Source organism: Gorilla gorilla, chromosome 21 (assembly GCF_029281585.2).
Source record: "Gorilla gorilla gorilla isolate KB3781 chromosome 21, NHGRI_mGorGor1-v2.1_pri, whole genome shotgun sequence".
NCBI lineage: Eukaryota > Metazoa > Chordata > Mammalia > Primates > Hominidae > Gorilla > Gorilla gorilla.
In genome coordinates, this window is record NC_073245.2 from 59817010 (window position 1) to 59832588 (window position 15579).

Genomic DNA, 15579 nt, shown 5'->3' on the forward strand with positions numbered 1-15579 from the left:
TCACAACTATGATCCTAGCACTTTGGGGATTGGAGGTGGGAGGATCACTTGAGGCCAGGAGTTGGAGACCAGCCTAAACAACATAGTAACATCCCCAGTTCTACAAAACACACAAAAAATTAGCTAGCAAGGTGGTGTGCGCTTGTAGTCCTAGCTGCTTGGGAGGCTGAGGTGGGAGATTGCTTGATCTCAGGAGTTTGAAGTTGCAGTGAGCTATGACTGCACCACTACACTTCAGCATGGGCAACAGTAGGAAACCTTGTCTCTAGAAAATAAGTAAATAAATAAATAATTAAAAAGGAAAGACATGGCCGGATGTGGTGGCGCATGCCTGTAATCCCAGCACTTTGGGAGGCCAAGGCGGGTGGATCACCTGAGGTTAGGAGTTTGAGACCAGCCTGGCCAACGTGGTGAAACTCCGTCTCTACTAAAAATACAAAAATTAGCCGGGCCTGGTGGCGTGTGCCTGTAATCCCAGCTACTCGAAAAGCTGAGGCAGGAGAATCACTTGAACCTTGGAGGTGGAGGTTGTAGTGAGCTGAGATCATGCTACAGCACTCCAGCCTGGGCAACAGAGCGAGACTTCATCTCAAAAAAAAAAAAAAAAAAAAAGTCATAAGAGAAAATATACATATTATTCATTAAGTGGATCATCATAAAGGTCTTCATTCTTTTCGTGAGGTTGAGTAGGCTTGAGGAGGAGGAGGAGAAAGAAGAGGAAATGTTGGTCCTACTGTCTTAGGCATGGCAGAAATAGAGAAAAATCTGCATATAACAGAACAAATGCAGTTCAAATGTGTTGTACAAGGGGTTATGGTATTCGTATATATGTATATACATACAAATACAAACATAAAATTTTGGGGGAAGAGAAGAAATTCCCCCTCCTTATGTGTGAATATTTTAATGGCATTTAGTCAAACATCTGAATTAGCCTAACTTACATTTGCTGTTTCACCTTGTGAAGACAAATTTCCCCAGATTGCTTGTGCTGGCAAATAACATTTCATCTAACCCCTTTCTTAACTTTTTTTTTTTTTTTTTGAGACAGAGTCTCCCTCTGTCACCCAGGCTGGAGTGCAGTGGTGTGATCTTGGCTTACTGCAGCTTCTGCCTCCTGGATTCAAGCAATTCTCATGCCTCAGCCTCCCAAGTAGCTGGGATTACAGGTGTGCACAGCCACATCCGGCTAAGTTTTGTATTTTTGGTAGAGATGGGATTTCACCATGTTGGCCAGGCTGAAACTCCTGCCCTCAAGTGACGTGCCTGCCTTGGCCTAAAGTGCTGGGATTATAGGCGTGAGCCACTGCGCCTGGCCCCTTTTCTTAACTTTTAATATTACATCAGAATAGGAAAAATGAGAATAGAAAAAGCTGTCTGGTTGCTGAGAAAACAATCATGCTTTGCTTAGCTAAATTTCTTTTAGTAATCCCATCTTTCTCTTGGTTAGCTAGGTTTGAAATCTGAGTTGTCTTTGAATCCCACCGCACTCTGATTCATTTGGTAAGCAGGCTTTATCTGGCTTTCTATTTTCATGTGTCCTGTATTTGTTCCACTTTCTGTTCCTAATTTTAGCTTCCGAGGCCAAGACCCCATAATTTCATGAGGGTGTTTGTCCTTGTCTCTACTGCTTCCTTGTCCACTCACTTAAAATTTAGCTAGATTTTCCTAAATGTATACTTTTAGCCAAGCTTATGTTGTGCTCTAAGTTTTGTGCTACCTTTCCTTGGCTTACAGAAAGAAAAAGTACAAACTCCCTTCTCTGACATTTCAAATGGTACTTTATCTGAGAATCTATCCAAGTTACCAGCCTTAGGTCTTGCAATTTCCCTGTAAAATCCCTCAGTTAATTGTGATATATACCCATTCTTCTGAACATGGCAGAGAACTATCTCCACAGGTTTTTTTTTTGTTTTTTTTTTTTTGAGACAGAGTTTGTTACCCAGCTTGGAGTGCAATGGCGTGATCTTGTTTCACTGCAACCTCCACTTCCAGGGTCAAGTGATTCTCCTGCCTCAGCCTCCCGAGTAGCTGGGATTACAGGCACCCGCCACCCTGCCCGGCTAATTTTGTATTTTTAGTAGAGACGGGGTTTCACCATGTTGGCCAGGCTGGTCTTGAACTCCTGACCTTAGGTGATCTACCCGCCTTGGCCTCCCAAAGTGCTGGGATTACAGGTGTGAACCACTGTGCTCGGCCAATTTTTTCTTTTTTAAATACCTTTTATTTGGAAGTATACATTTACAAAAGTTACAAAAATATAGTATAAAGAACATCTGGATATCCTTTATCCAGACTTAACCACTTGCTTTATTATTTGTATTTGTGCTGTCCTACTCTCTTTTCTCTTTTTCTACACACGTAAACACACACACAATTTTTTTTTTTTTTTTTTTTTTTACCATTTGAGGGTGAGTTACATATGTTATGCTTCTTTCCCCTAATACTTCTGTTGTATTCCTACAAATAGGGTCATTCTCTTATATAACCATGGTACAGTTAATAACTTCATAAATGGACATCGATGAAATCTATCGCCCATATTCCAGTTTTGTCAGTTGACCTAAGAAAGTCTCTTGTAGCATTTTCTATGCTTCCTGTATAGACTACAGTCTGGGGTCAGGTTCTGCATTCTGTTATTATTTCTCTTTGGCCTCCTTTTTCCTGGGATATTTTCACAGCCTGTCTTTATCTCTTATGACATTGGCATTTTTGAGAACACAACCCTTCCCTAACCCCCTTACTCTCTTCAATGGAGATGTTCTTCATTTTATGTTGGTCTGAAATTTCCTTTTGATTAGATTAAGATGTTATGGATTCTTGGCAGGAATACTGCATCTGCAATGTGATACTCTGAGATGGAGTCATATGACGTCCATCTGTCCCTTATTGTGATACAAATTTTGATCCCTTGGCCAAGGTGTTGCCAGATTTCTCCACTGTTTGGTTTTTTTGCCCTCTCTTTTGCCAAGCAATAAGCAGCTTGTGGGGAAACAATGCAGATATTCTGATTCTTTTCACGGTTTCTTCTAGATTTAGCATCCATTGACTCTTGTCTAATCCAGCTTTTTATTGTGATGATTGCAAAATGGTCATTTTTTTCTTTCCAGCATTCCTTTCCCATTACCCGTCAGATCTTGGCTGTATTCCATAATCAATAGCCCTATGTATTGGTGATGGATTCATGAATTCCTATTTTTTGAATGGTTTACAATTCACTTACCCTGCTTAATTATTTTAGTGCTCAAATTGTCCTAGAAGTTTGGCTAGTGAAGCTCCTGTAAGTGGGCTGCTGTGTCCTTGTGGGGAATAAAAGTTCTAGAGACCAAGATCTCTCTGAGTGCTAGGTGTCCTCACTACTTCTGGGCTGTTTTCTCATCTTGGCCTTTTTAGTGGATAGAGCTAGGAAATAATATGCATGCTTATACACATACATGTACATATACATACTCATACAGTCATCCCTTCGTACCTGAGGGTGATTGGGTCTAAGACCCTTTGTGTGCACCAAAATCTGCTGATGCTTAAGTTCTTTAAACTATAAAGTAGCAATTGTATTTGCATATAACCCATGTTCAATTTCTTCTATGCTTTAAGTCATCTCTAGATTACTTATAAGAATCTAACACAGTGTAAATACTGTGTAGGTTGTTGTTAAACTGTATTTTTAATTTGTATTTTATTGTTGTATTGTTTTTTTAAATTTATTTTTTGAGTATTTTTGATCCATGGATGCAGAATCCACGATACAGAGGGCTGACTTCGCATGTGTTCATTGAAACATACATATACATATTTTAGAAATCATGAGCTTATATCAGTATGTACGTCTTTATTCCATGTCTACAGGGTTCTTTGTACTTCATTTTTTATTTTTATGTCCCTTATTATTATGTGGGAATCCTGACTCTCAACCTTAGTACATTTACTCATTTGCCTAATCCTCTAATACATCTAAAATAATTTCAGAATTGGTTTTTTCATTTCACTGCAATAAACAAACTGAAAATGAGTGGAGCATTTGTCTATAATTCTTCTCCATCTCCCAATTTTACCCAAGACCGAGAGTAAACAGTTAAAATTTAAATTGCTTGGATTAGCCCTCCATACCGTTTCTCCACCCCACTTTTTTTTTTTTTTTTTTTTTTTTTTTTGAGGCAGTCTTGCTCTGTTGCTCAGGCTGGAGTGCAGTGGTGTGATCTTGGCTCACTGCAACCTCTGCCTTCTGGGTTCAAGGGATTCTTCTGCCTCAGCCTCCTGAGTAGCTGCAACTACAGGTGCATGCCACCATGCCCAGCAAATTTTTGTATCTTTAATAGAGACAGGGTCTCACCATGTTGCCCAAGCTGGTCTCCAACTCCTGAGGTCAGGCGATCTGCCCGCCTCTGCCTCCCAAGGTGCTGGGATTACAGGAGTGAGCCACCACGCCCGACCTCCACCCCACTTTTACTTCCCACCTTACTTTCTGTATAAACTAGTTAGGGTATTCATTTGAAACAAAATTAAGTTTATTTACTTGTTTGCTTATGCTGCCTCCCATTCTGATTTTTATTTTTGTAATATGTAGAATAATAACATGCTTTCAAAAGTCAAAATTATACAAAAGGCATACATTGCTTTTGTATCCCTTCCATGCCATTTTTCTTCAGTTTTCTTAGGTAACCAACTTAAATGTTTTCTGTCTTATCCTTCCCGTTTCTTTTTTTTGATGGTATCTGTATGTTTTATTTATTTATTTATACAAAAGATAGCGTACTATATATACTCTTTTGCACTTTGCTTTTTTTCCTATTTAACTGATATCTCCTGGAAATAATGCCCTATCATGCCAAAGAGATCTTTCCCATTCATTTATTTTAATTGTAGTAAAATTTACAGAACATAAAATAACAACTTTTTTTTCTTTTAAAGACTGAATTTGGCTCTTGTCTCTCAGGCTGGAGTACAGTGGTGCAATCTTGGCTCACTGCAACCTCTGCCTCCCAGGTTCAAGAGATTCTCCTGCCTCAGCCTCCCAAGTGTCTGGGACTACAAATGCCCAACAGCACGCCCGTCTAATTTTTGTATTTTTTTTAGTAGAGACAGGTTTTCACCATGTTGACCAGGCTGGTTTCAAACTCCTGACCTCAGGTGATTCACCCGCCTCGGCTTCCCAAAGTGCTTGGGAGTAAGTTACAGGTGTAAGCCATTGTGCCCGGCCAGAGGACCAACTTTTGATTAAATTATAGATATCCAGTTCCAGGGCTATTTGTAGAAAAGATGTTCCTTTTTTCTTGGTTTGCTTTGGTAACTTGATTAATTGATTATATTTGCCAAAGTCTCTTTCTGGCCTCTATTCAATGCCATCCTCATGCCATATACATTGTCTGATTATAGGACTTTATTTATTTTTTTGAGATAGAGTCTCGCTCTGTCACTCAGGCTGACGTGCAGTGGCGCACTCTCAGCTCACTGCAACCTCTGCCTCCCTGGTTCAAGTGATTCTCCTGCCCCAGCCTCCCGAGTAGCTGGGATTACAGGTGCCCACTACTAAGCCCAGCTAATTTTTTTTTTTTTAAGTAGTGACGGGGTTTTGCCATGTTGTCCAGGTTGGTCTCGAGCTCCTGACTCAGGTGATACACCCTCCTTGACCTCCCAAAGTTCTGGGATTATAGGCATGAGCCACTGCACCTGGCTGACTTGAACTTTTAAAGTCTCTTTTATTTGTTCTTTTATCCTGAAACTAGGAAACAAATACAATACCCTCTCCACCAGATTTCACTTGGAATACTTATAAATTTGGATGAAGTCATTTCTTGTTCAGGTTCCCTAAATTTACTGAGTCATTGGCTGCCACTAAGTGACTTTCCATCTGTGAAGCTAGTCCCTGTAAACCAAGAACAGGTACCAGGCCCATAAGCATTGACTTCTTGTATAATGTAAAATCTTTGTTTTCTTTTTTAAAAATTTTTTAATTTATAAGATGTTTATTTAAAATGTTTTGTGGAAGTGAGGTATCACTATATTGCCTAGGCTAGTCTTGAACTCCTGGGCTCAAATAATCCCCCTGCATTGGTTTCCCAAAGTGTTGGTGCTGGGATTACAGGTGTGAGCCACTGTGTCCTGCCCTACTATCTTTGTTATAGTGGTGGACTTGTCATACGATTATATTATAATTATATGACATTATATCATTATATTGTTCTTAATTATAAGACATAGTATATGACCTAGATTGTACAATGATTTGTCCAGTTATCCTGGTAAATTTTATTTACCTTTGTCTTGACGGAATTTGATTAAGCCTATGCAAATAACGTTATTAACATGAAAAAATAGACTTAGTTTTTACTTTATTTTGAGGTGGGGTCTCACTCTCTTGACCTACCTGGAGTGCAGTGGTATGATTGTGGCTCATTGCAATCTTGAATTCCTGGACTCAAGCAGTCCTGCCTCAGCCTCCTGAGTAGCTGGGACTACAGGCATGTGCCACCGCTCTCAAATGCCATTTAAAAATTTTCCTACAAAAGCATAATATATTAAATTGTGAGCTAGAGGTAGACGAAGAAGAAAGGAAAAGGGCTTCCTCATATAGCCATCAGAAAACAGAATATTAAAAAATAACACCAGCCTGGGCAATATGGTAAGACCCCGTCTCTACAAAAATAAAAAATAAAAACATTAACTGGGCATTGTGGCACATACCTGTGGTCCCAGCTGCTGGGGAGGCTGAGGTAGGAGGATCGCTTGACGCTGGGAGGCTGATGCCTCAGTGAGCCGTGATCGCGCCATCGCACTCCATCCTGGGCAAGAGACCAAGACCCTGCCTCAAAACAAAACAAAAAATGGCTGGGCACGGTGGCTCATACCTGTAATCCCAGCACTTTGGGAGGCTGAGGCAGGTTGATCACCTGAGGTCAGGAGTTCAAGACCAGCCTGACCAACATGGTGAAACCTCTCTCTACTAAAAACATAAAAATTAGCTGGGGGTGGTGATGGGTGCCTGTAATCCCAGCTACTCGGGAGGCTGAGGCACAAGAATCACTTGAACCCCGGGGGGCAGAGGCTGCAGTGAGCCGAGATCGCACCATTGCACTCCAGCCTGGGAAATAGAGTAAGATTGTGTCTCAAGACAAAAAACAAAAAAACAAACAAACAAAAAAAAAAACAAAAGAAAAAACCATAGTCTGAAACAACTGGTTAAATTTCTGTCACTAGTTCATTTAGTCCTATGCAGTTAATTCTGTTTCTCTTAGTCTTATTCTGTAGTCACTTTTAAGTTGTCTGCTTAGATGTTTAAGATACCTAGACATTTTGGCCTTTAGTATAGTTTTAAAATTTAAAAATGTTAGCTCAGTAGTTCATTGCCCAGCGTGTTTCATAAATTATCAAGATTTAAAGGTACTTTGTACAGTCTTTTGCATGAGAATCTTCAACTGTCCTTTGAAGACATTATAGCATATGAGTCCTCAAGGGAAGCATCGGAGAGTAGCAGAAGCCATCACCCATTTGACAGTAAGACATTTCTGGTACTCTTCATTCATCTTTATAGATGTGCGTTTTCATCTGATGCCCCTTTCCCTTTGGCCTGAAGGATATAATTTCATTTCCAGAATTGTTTATCACTAATTGTCTCAACTTTTATTTATCTGAAAATGTCTTTATTTCACCCTATTTTTGAAGGTTTGGTTCACTGGATAGAAAATTCTGGGTTGTTGATTTTTTTATTTCAGCACTTTAAAGATGTTGTTCTGTGGTGTTGTAACCTCCTCCCCCTTTTTTTTGAAGAGTTGATTTTTAATCTTGTTCTTAGTATGTGTGGTCTTTTTTTCTTGTGGATACTTTTAAGATTTTACGTTTGGTTTAAAATAGTTTGACTATGTATTTAGGTCTAGTTTTCTTTGTATTTATCCTGCATGGTATTCTTTGAGCTTCTTGGATTTGTAAATTTGTGTTTTCATCAAATAGGGAAAGTTTTGGCCATTCTTCAAGTACTTTTTCTGCTTCTCTGCTTCAACTTAATTCTCCTTCCTCTGGGACTCCAATCATACTTGCTAGGCCATCTGATTTTCTTTTGTTTTGAGGCGGAGTTTCGTTCTTGTACCCCAGGCTGGAGTGCAGTGGTGCTCTTTTGGCTCACTGCAACCTCCGCCTCCCGGGTTCAAGCAATTCTCCTGCCTCAGCCTCCTGAGTAGCTGGGATTACAGGTGCTTGCCACCACACCTGGCTAATTTTTTTTGTATTTTTAGTAGAGATGGGGTTTTGCCATGTTGGCCAGGCTGGTCTTGAACTCCTGACCTCAGGTGATCCATCTGCCTCAGCCTCCCAAAGTGCTGGGATTACAGGTGTGAGCCACCACACCCAGCCGACCATTTGATATGTTTATAAGTCATTAAGGTTCTAACCATTTTTCTTCAGTCTTCTTTCTTTCTCTTCTTCAAATTGGTTAATTCTTTTGATATCCCTTCAAGTTCAGTGACTTTTTCTGCCAACTCAATTTCTAAGCACTATTCAACAATGAAATACTTTTACCTCTTATTTCATTCCTACAGCCCTGTGTTGGGGTTGATAGAGGCTTCAGAAAAGGTAACAGATTTATCAAAGTTATATACCTAGTTTGTGGCACAACTGAAATTAGAACCTAACTCGATTGTTTACAAACTACAGACCATTTTCTTTCCATAATGCCATGATCTTCATCTTCTAATAAGTTGCTGTCATTTAAAATGTTCATACCGTAACTGGTGTGAGTGGTCGTACTGGTAGGGGATGCTACTTAATTAACAACATTGTCAAATTGCAGAAAATTGAAGTTCTTTTCATTTAAAAAACGGTTTTCAGTTGAAGAATTTAAATATCCTGAAGTCAGTAATACCTTGAACTAATCTTTTTAGATGACATTCCTCCAGCAGTGAAAGTATGTCTGTGGTTACTCAACAGAAAAATTTAATTCTAATGACAGACTGTTTTTTTGAGACAGAGTTTTGCTCTTGTTGCCCAGGCTGGAGTGCAGTAGTGTGATCTCCTCTCACTACAACCTCTGCCTCCCAGGTTCAAGCAATTTTCCTGCCTCAGCCTCTCAAGTAGCTGGGGTTACAGGCATCCACCACCACACCCCACTAATGTTTTGTATTTTGTAGAGATGGAGTTTCACCATGTTGGCCAGGCTGGTCTTGACCTCCTGAGCTCAGGTGATCCACCCGCCTTGGCCTCCCAAAGTGCTGGGACTACAGGCCTGAGCCACTGCACCCGGCCACCACATATGTTTTAAAATCAAGACTTTGGAATCCCAGACTGTGGTATCATTCATTGTCTCGGAAATTAACTCTTTGGAGTACCTCCTCTTGAGTTGATGGATTTTTTTTTTTTTTTTTTTTTTTTTTGAGACAGTCTCGCTCTGTCGCCCAGGCTGGAGTGCAGTGGTGCGATCGCGGCTCACTGCAAGCTCCACCTCCCGGGTTCACGCCATTCTCCTGCCTCAGCCCCCGGAGTAGCTGCGACTACAGGCGCCCGCCACCACGCCTGGCTAATTTTTTTTGTATTTTTAGTAGAGATGGGGTTTCACCATGTTAGCCAGGATGGTCTCGATCTCCTGACCTTGTGATCCGCCTGCCTCGGCCTCCCAAAGTGCTAGGATTACAGACGTGAGCCACTGCGCCCGGCCAAGTTGATGGATTTAACTTCATGAAAATTTTTTAAACCAGTTTTTGTGTCATCTTAGTTAAAATAAGAACATTATAAAGTTTGGTAGAGGAATGAAAGCATTACTAAGCCAGGATAATTATCAAGTGCGTTTATATAAACATTTTCCTAAAATTCTAGTTTCTAAAGTTCTGTTATAACCTTATAAGAGAATTAGTATGGAAAAAGAATTACTGGCATAAGAATGACATTCTTAGTTGTAGTAACCGTATTTATATTTCTCCTTCAGTTTATTTTGAAATTAAATTTCTAAAGTTTAAAGGTAAACATTTTAATTATAAATTCTGCATTCATGCCTTCTAATTAAAATATGAGCCAAATTCATAGAAATCTTATAAAGCAACGATTACTTAAAAACCAAACAACTTAAGTGAATTGTTTTTAGGTTTGTATTGCCTTATGTATAAAAATCAACATTTGTTGATTTTGCCTTGGATATAACACCTCTCATATTTAAAGCCAGAAAACACATGTTGCCAGATGGGAACTAGGAAGAGTAGTAGTCTCATCTTGGCATCATTTTCCTCATAATGACCAGTTCACTTGTTTTACACGTAATCTCAGGTTCTTTCCAGCTTTAATTTTCTGTGATTGACGGATCAGATTCTACATTACGGAACCTTTTAGTTACCTGCTAACTGCTATTACACCACTCAAGATGCGTGATAACCAGTCAGATTAGAAGATGAAAGTCTTGGCCAGGTGCAGTGGCTCATGCCTGTAATCCTAGCACTTTGGGAGGCCTAGGTGGGCAGATCACTTGAGGTCAGGAGTTCGAAACCAGCCTGGCCAACATGATGAGATCTCGTCTCTACTAAAAATACAAAACAATTAGCCTGGCGTGTTGGCAGGCACCTGTAATCCCAGCTACTCAAGAGGCTGAGGCAGGAGAATCGCTTGAACCTGGGAGGTGGAGGTTGCAGTGAGTGGAGATTGTGCCACTGCACTCCAGGCTGGGCGACAGAGCGCCTGTCTCAAAGAAAAAAAAAAAAAGAGAGAGAAGATGAAAGTCTTCATGATATTGCTGGGCACGGTGGCTCACGCCTGTAATCCCAGCACTTTGGAAGGCTGAGGCGGGCAGAATACCTGATTTTTTTTTTTTTGAGACAGAGTTTTGCTGTTGCCGCCCAGTCTGGAGCACAGTACCGCGATCTCAGCTCACTGCAACCTCTGCCTTCCGAGTTCAAGTAATTCTCCTGCCTCAGCCTCCTGAGTAGCTGGGATTACAGGCACCCGCCACCACGACTGGCTAATTTTTGTATTTTTAGAGATGGAATTTTGCCACGCTGGCCAGGCTGGTCTCGATCCCCTGACCTCAGGCAATCCGCCTGCCTTTGCCTCCCAAAGTGATGGGATTACAGGCGTGAGCCACCACGCCCAGCCTTTAAAATGACCTTTTTTTTTTTTTTTAAAGACACTCTCACTCTGTCACCCTAGTTGGAGTGCAGCGGCGCCATCTCGGCTCACTGCAACCTCCGCCTGTTGGGTTCAAGCGATTCTGCTGCCTCAGCTTCCCGAGTAGCTGGGACTACAGGCACGTACCACCATGCCCAGCTAATTTTTTATTTTTAGTAGAGATAGGGTTTCACCATGTTGGCCAGGCTGGTCTCAAACTTCTGACCTCAGGTGATCCGCCTGCCTTGGCCTACCAAAGTGTGCTGGGATTACAGGAGTGAGCCACCACGCCCGGCCTTAAAATAATTTTTTACAGGAGATGTCTATAGGGATAGGTCAAGAATCTACAGTCCTTGGCTGGCGCTTAACTTGCAAAGGACCGTGATTTATAACTGGTTTTAAATTTTTTAGACTGGTGGGATCTTCCACTTGGTGTGGCTGGAAAAGAGTGATTTATTATTGGAAGTCCAGTAAGGCCAGTTCTATCTAAACTGTTAGAATAGCTGTAAGTGATGTGGCTTTACTGAGATTCCATGAAAAAAGTAAAATATTTGATGCCATGACATAAGGCTTTTTTTTTTTTAAATTTTTTGGTGGGATTGGTTAAAAGCTTGGCTCTGAAGTTAGAATGACTTGGATTTAATTTCTAGCTCCACCACTTACTAGATGTATGACTTTGGGTTGAGTTTACCTTTCGATGTCTCAGTGTTTTCAAGTGAAGTAGGGATAATGTTGAACTGTACTTTCATCTAGCTCACTATTCTGTGTTTCATAGGGCTGTCAGGAGGATTAAATGGGAGTAATAAGTGGAATGCATTTATCACAATACCTCACTCAGATGTTAGAGCAAGTATTTGTTCAGTTCACATAGTGATTTTTTACTTTAAACACTAAAATTACACATTATTTTTATATAAATAAAGAGTATATATTATTTGAATTATGAAGTGTACTTTGAAGGCTATTCTTGAACCCACTACTTGAACTGAAGAACGGGACGGTCAGTTCGTACAGTGTACCTGCTCCCTGAATCTTTCTTCCCGAAGTCATCCTGCTTCTATCCTTGAAGTCACAGCTATCTTTGAGTTAATAATTAACTTCATTTAAAAAACTTTGAAAAAGTCTCATTTGGATGTGTCCTTGAACAATGTTTAGTTTTCTTGTTTTTTTTAGCTTTCCAAAAATATAATGGATGTAATGTGGTGGCTTTCTGAATTGTAAGATCCAACCATGCTGTGTATAATTCATTTTTACCATCCCTGTATTGTATTCTTTTGCATGGCTTCATTAGAATTCATTTTTCAAATCTGCAATTGATAAACATTAGAGTTTCTTCTAGCTTTTGAAGTGTGAACAACGTTGCAATGATCATTTTTTGTATCTCGTTTAAAATATTTTTATTGCTTTAAAGTTTTAAACAAACTTGATTTTAACTGCTAATGTATTTGCTTTCAATGTGGTGGTACTACTTTAGAAAAAGTAAATTTTCTTTCTTTTTTTAAATTTTAGACAGGGTCTCACACTGTTGCCCAGGCTGAACTGCAGTGCCATGATCTTGGCTTACTGCAGCCTCTGCCGCCCAGTCTCAAGCGATACTCCCACCTCAGCCTCTTGAGTAGCTGGGACTACAGGCGCTTGCCACCACACTTGACTAATTAATATTTTTATATTTTTGGTAGAGATGGGGATTTCAACATGTTGCCCAGGGTGGTCTCGAACTGAGCTCAAGCGATCCACCCGCCTCGGCCTCCTAAAGTGCTGGGATTACAGGTGTGAGGCACCATGCTAAGCCAAAAGTAAATTTTCTTACTGAAATGTTTTATACATTGTTTCTTGTTTTATTAGCTAAGTTATTTCATATCACTTTTTATTTATCATAGGATTAGCAATAAGCACTGTAATTTTCCTTAAGTACTTGATTTCAAAAAACCAACTTTATTAAAGCATAATATACATACAAAATATTTACCAACCTTACATTTACAATTTAATGAGTTTTGACAAATGTGACCATCACCACAGTCATGATATAAAACATTTCTACCATTCCCTAAAGTTCTTTGTGCCTCTGTGCAATCAGTCATCTCCACTGGTCCCTAGCAACCAGAAGAAACCTCCAACTGGTCTGCTTTATGTCACTACTGTTTTACCTTTTCTAAAATTTCATGTGAATAGTATTCCCATTTTGTGTGTGTTACACCTTTTATAATTGTCCCACCATTCTTGGATATTCTTTTCTTTTTCATTTTCTCTTTCTTTTTCAGTTTTGGGGAGTTTGTATTGATCTTAAGGCTCTCTGGTCTCCCACTCCTATGTTTGGTCTACTGATGAGCCCATCAAAGGCATTTTGCATTTCTGTTAGTCTTTTTTGATTCTAACCTGTGCTTTTTTTTTTTTTTTTGGGAGGGGGAGATGGAGTTTCGCTCTGTCGCCTAGGCTGGAGTGCAGTGGTGCGATCTCGGCTCACTGTAACCTCCACCTCCCGGGTTCATGCCATTCTCCTGCCTCAGCCTCCCGAGTAGCTGGGATTACAGGTACTCGCCACCAAGCCCAGCTACTTTTTGTGTTTTTAGTAGAGATAGGGTCTCTCCATATTGTCCAGGCTGGTCTTGAACTCCTGACCTCAGGTGATCCACCCGCCTTGGCCTCCCAAAGTGCTGGGATTACAGGTGTGAGCCACTGCGCCTGGCCTAACCTTTCCTTTTGATTCCTCCTTAGAGTTTTTATCTCTCTGCTTACATTACCCATCTCTTCTTGCATGTTGTCTGCTTTCCCCATTAGAGCCCATTAACATATTAATCATAGTTAAGATTCCATGATTGGTTTTTAGATTTTTAGAATAATTGTTTTTAAAGAACCTGGCTTCGGCCGGGCGTGGTGGCTCACGCCTGTAATCCCATCACTTTAGGAGGCCGAGGTGGGCGGATCACGAGGTCAGGAGGTTGAGACCATCCTGGCTAACACAGTGAAACCCCATCTCCACTAAAAAATACAAAAAAATTAGCCGGGCGTGGTGGCGGGCGCCTGTAGTCCCAGCTACTCTGGAGGCTGAGGCAGGAGAATGGCGTGAATGTGGGAGGCGGAGCTTGCAGTGAGCCAAGATCACGCCACTGCACTACAGCCTGGGCGATAGGGCAAGACTCCGTCTCAAAAAAAAAAAAAAAAAGAACCTGGCTTCGTTACTGTTTACTAGCGAACTTTGAAAGCATCATTTACATGTATTATCAAACCTGTTTTAATTTTATTTTATTTTGAGATGGAGTTTCGCTCTGTTGCTCAGGTTGGAGTGCCGTGGCACAATCTCTGCTCACTGCAACCTCCACCTCCTGGGTTCACGTGGTTCTCCTGCCTCAGCCTCCTGAGTAGCTGGGATTACAGGTGCGCACCACCATGCCTGGCTAATTTTTGTTATTTTTAGTAGAGACAGGGTTTCACCATGTTGGCCAAGCTGGTCTCGAACTCCTGACCTCAAGCGATCCTCCTGCCTTGGCCTCCCAAAGTGCTGGGATTACAGGCATGAGCCACCACACCTGGCTGAAACCTATTTTTATTATTAGTGCTCATGATTTCTCATTTAAGAATATACATAATCACACAACTTACACACAAATATTCATAGCAACAGTATTCATAGTAGCAGAACAACAACTTAAATTTCCATCAGCTGATAGGTGGATAAATAAAATGTGGTGTATCCATACAGTGAAGTATTAGCCAGAAATAAAAAGCAATGAAGTACAGTCATGTAGCATATAACAATGTTTCAGTCAATGAAGGAATAGGACCACATATATGACAGTGGTTCCATAAGATTATACTGTATTTTTACTGTACCTTTTCTATGTTTAGAAATGCTTAGATACACAAATACCATTGTATTACACTTGCCTGCACTATTCAATATATTAACATGCAGTATAGGTTTGTTGCGTAGGAGCTGTAGGCTATACCATATAGCCTAGATTTAGGCTGTATTATCTAGGTTTGTTAAGGGACACTCTGTGATGTTTACACAATGATGAAATGGAATGAAGACACATTTCTCATAATGTATCCCTGTCATTAAGCTAGGCATGACTGAACCGATATGTGCTACAATGTGGATGTATTTGAAAACACTATGCTAAGTAAAAGAAGTCAGTCACAAAGAACTAGATATTGTGGGATGCCATTTGTATTAAATGTCCTGCATAGGTAAATCCATAAAGACAAAAATACATAAGTGGTTGTCAAGGGCAGGGGTGAATGGGTGGAAGGTTGGGTTATATGAGGTTGAGGCGGTGGGAATGGGAGCAGGGGGGAATAACAGCTAAGGGATGTTGAGTTCTTTTTGGGATAATGAAAATGTTCTAAAATTGATTACAGTGAGAGTTACACAACTGAAATATACTAAAAGCCAGTCGTGCACTTTAAGCATATAATATGTGAATTAATATCTCAGTAAAGCTGTTAAAGAATCTAGCTGATGTATGCAAAACTGCTAAGAGCACTATGATGTCATAA

General features: G+C 40.4%; 1 protein-coding gene across 14 annotated transcripts in view; it reads left to right on the forward strand.

Moving 5' to 3' along the window:
- Positions 1-15579, forward strand: part of NCOA3 (nuclear receptor coactivator 3) — a 153690-nt gene that overhangs the window by 80672 nt on the left and 57439 nt on the right. The window lies entirely within an intron of this gene.